Raw genomic sequence first — 3,974 nt, 5'->3', positions numbered from 1 at the left:
ACCCTATTAAAAAAACGACGGTTCGCACTCCTGGACTGATGGCAGTAGTGTAAACCAGACTATAAAAGTTTAATAGGGAATAGTTTAGCACGAATTGCTTTAATCGGTATAAAAGTATTGTACCGTACCCAAAAGACCTGGTTTTAAAATAAAATCGTCGCTAGGTGCCGACTGTCTTGCGTTGTAACGTATTATCCGATTAGACCCATCGTTAAAATAGCTCTAATCATACACTCTAATAATTATAATTAATGTATAGAGTATGGATATTTTTAAGAACGATTCCCGTAGTAAGGATTTTTTTCTTCTGCCGCGGGGAGACACGTTTCACAAAAAATCAAGTCACATGCACAAAGACATCCAGACACAGGACAATCAACGAAATAGTAAAAATTAAGGTCGTTAAGTAACGATTGGCACAGTCATCAACTTATTCGCAAATTGATTTGTGACCCAACCAATGTATAATGTGTGTTATCATTATCCGATTTGTACGCAACCTTCAGTCTCTGCCGACCCCCGCACTGGACTGGTTTTTTATTCACTCTTCTTAGTAGGGCTGGCATAATTTTGAATGCTTAATTTATATCAGCTAGATTTTAGATTAAAGTATTAGGGTGAATTTCAACAGGTCCAATAAAATCTTAGTTTCCGTGGATTTTTTATTCTTCAACTTTAGAATAAGATAAAATAGTGTTTACTCAAGTTTTTGATCAGATATTCAGTTTTGCTTAATATCTAGCAGATAGCTTAAAAACTAACGAGATATACAAGATTGAAAATTCCGTGCCACGAGGATGAAACATGCATGCACGGCAATGAAACATGCGTCCATGGCAATGAAATTTTTATTATAGTGTACAAGAATATTTAAATGATAGAGTTAATAATTGAAACAAAAATAAATACTATTAATTTATACGCAATAATAATAGAATATAACATGTAAAAATCCAGTTACACATAGTATTATTATTAAAATATAACTATAAATAGATACATCCCTTTCCAGTCAAGTGGCGATGAAAACATAAGTCACGGAAACGAAACACGTGGCCACGGCAATGAGAGGAAACTGTTTTACAAGGCACGGCGATGATGTTTTTTTCATTCCCGTGTATTTTTTTTGATTACCATAGCAAATTTTGTCCACGGAAACCACGACAATGAAAGCACGGCGATGAAAATCAAGAGATATAATTCAATTTACTAAAAAACTAGTAATAATTCACAGTAATGAACACTTTACAAATAAACTAAATATAAATGGCATTGAATTGAATGCTCCATCGAGATTAAAAATTTATTGAAATAGAAGTTAGACCTATCCACGGCGATGAAAGAAAAAATGTCCAGTACCAAAAAAATCGAAAAAAAAAACAAAAAAAACTTTTAATTATAGCTCGAAAACGCAGGCACGTACACACGTCGTTCCTTGTCGAACCTTTTGAGGCTACTTACATGCAACATTTAACGCACAACGGGAGCGACGCAAAACGTTAGAATATGCAATATTCTCAAATATGTTTAGGACATGGCGATGAAAGGTAGTTCTGGGACAAACGGTTTTTTATTAACCATACGTTGTATTGTTTAAATATTTGAATAAATGTTTTCCTAGACAATACTTTAACTATTCACAAATCAAATAAAACTAAGTTTTAATATAAATAACGATACATTTTTGATCAATGATGTATTTAATACATCAAGGTGACGTGTGGACAAACACGGCGATAAAAGATTACGTGGTTTAACTTTTTTTTTTGGAAAACCTATTAATTCTATTAATAAAATATTTAGTGCTACAGATAGATTTTTACGTCATGTACCTAAAAATATTGTTAGAACATTATAACAGTGATTTTTAGTACCGATTTCATCGATGCCACTCAATTTTTGGGTCCGGGAAATTCACCCATTACATATAATTTCCTACATATAACTTATAGATATTCGAATGAGTTGACCACTTGACCTAAAACGCTTGTTTGAGGTCTTGGTTGCTAGTCCAAAGACAACAGAGTAACTGAAATTAAAGTTATTGTGCATATTAAAATAAAAACTAGACTTTCAATGACTGCACAATCGCACAGTTATTTCACTATGCCAGAAAAGACTAACCGGAAAATTCAACTGGTGAAAAATTCAAAATAAAACTAAAATAATTGATTAAAACTCATTCATTTTACGTTACATAGTACAAAAAGCTAGAAATGGTAACAAATAATGTGGAGGTGCTGGGATTTGAACCCAGGACTTTCAGCATGCGAAGCAGACACTCTACCACTGAGTTACACCCCCTGTACGATAGCACGACGAATAAACGACTAGTTTTAACAACTTGTAAAAACGATTGCTCGAGTTGGATGCGTAAGGCGGAGGACCAGGTGTTGTGGCTTACCTTGGAAGAGGGTTTCGTCCAGCAGGGGACGTCGATAGGCTGTATTTATTTCTTGTCAAGTGCAAGTCGGACTCGCTTCACAGAGTTTCGTACAAAAAGGTTAAAGAAAAACAAATCTCTTGAGGAGCAATTCAATTTATGCTCGTTACAGCGTTGCTTATCTTCGATTTTTTATTATTTTATATTAATTGTTCTAGCCGTGTTGGAAGTTAGATGTATTTTGTCCGTCCAAGTAGCCAAGTCCCAACTGACGAAGAAATTGAATTTGTTCATTTCTCCTGCACGTCTTATGGAGGTTTTGATATAGGAGGTTCTTTTAAGTAAGATAATTATCTGTTTCGCTTTTAAACATGTACATCAAAAATCGAAATAAAATAAAATGAAAATAAATTGGAACTTCTATCATTTGTTGAATAAAATAATTTATTGGTTACAAAATCGATATTTAAAATTCGATTATCCCAAATGGTAGTTTTTTATCGCATATCATTTTTATCCCGATTTAATTTTTCCGTGGGATTATTATCGATTTATAGCGCTGCGAGCAGCTGGCGAAAGCTAGTGTCAATATTGATACTAGGATTAATCAACATACAATCGATCAAATTATATCCGCCGAGTGTTTTGTGGTACCTTTCATACGAATAATTCATTTCAACTAGAACATATTTTCAAACACGATGCATTAGAGTTGAAATATAGGTACCGAATATTTTTATGGTAAATTTCATGAGGATGATTATACCGAAGTATGCGTATGTATCTATTTACTCACGTGTATTTATCGGGATTGCCCGACTAGTTTGAGTCGACCCGTAGCTGCATCAGATAAAGGAGTCTTTGCTATATCAACGTTTGAACTCCTTTCTTTCCACCTCCTTTCTAGTCTACATAACAAGAGCAAACGTTTTCATGTCTTTACCATATATCACGGGCAAGTTTACAAGATTGCTCCTATTATAAATGATACCTACATGTCACATACGAATTCAAATGTTTATTCCCTTGGATCCCGTACCTAAAAAGTAAAAGCGAAACCGAAACTAAGGCATCGCTGTCTGAACGTCTGTATTTTATAAAACGTGTCAGCTTTACAAGTCATCATCGGCCTAGCCTTTTCCCAACTATGATGGGGTCGGCTACCAGTTTAACCGGTTTCAGCTAAGTACCAGTGTTTTACAAAGAGCGACTGCCTATCTGACCTCCTCAACCCAGTTACCTGGGCAACACGATACCCCTTGGTTAGACTGGTAAAAGTAAGTGTCAAGGTTAAGCAGTGCTTGGCAATCATAAATTTCAGGGGAGACCAATCTTTTTTGGGAAACCCGTTTTCCTTTAGCCTATTTGTAGTTTGTACTGAACCTCAGTATTGCATGTCCGATTCACACTTGCCCAGTTTTTCTGTGAACATTGTTCCACATTGTGGGATCTCACATTCATTTTTCATATTGCAACGGTTTTGTGTCACGTGACCTCCAAGTAAAACGGTTTTGCCTTTGTTTACATGAGTAAAATATTATGATGAATAGTTATTTGTGAAAACAGCTAATGTGTATGTTATGCTTATAAT

General features: G+C 34.8%; 1 non-coding gene across 1 annotated transcript; it reads right to left on the bottom strand.

Moving 5' to 3' along the window:
• Window positions 1–2,232: 2,232 nt before the first annotated feature.
• On the bottom strand, window positions 2,233–2,304 carry Trnaa-cgc. Its single transcript has one exon. It is a non-coding gene; the product is annotated as a tRNA-Ala (tRNA).
• Between the last annotated feature and the right edge of the window lie 1,670 nt (window positions 2,305–3,974).

This window comes from Trichoplusia ni, chromosome 19 (assembly GCF_003590095.1).
Source record: "Trichoplusia ni isolate ovarian cell line Hi5 chromosome 19, tn1, whole genome shotgun sequence".
In the NCBI taxonomy this organism is placed as follows: Eukaryota; Metazoa; Arthropoda; class Insecta; order Lepidoptera; family Noctuidae; genus Trichoplusia; species Trichoplusia ni.
Note: the sequence above shows the minus strand (reverse complement) of the source record. Positions and strands in the feature narration are given on the sequence as shown.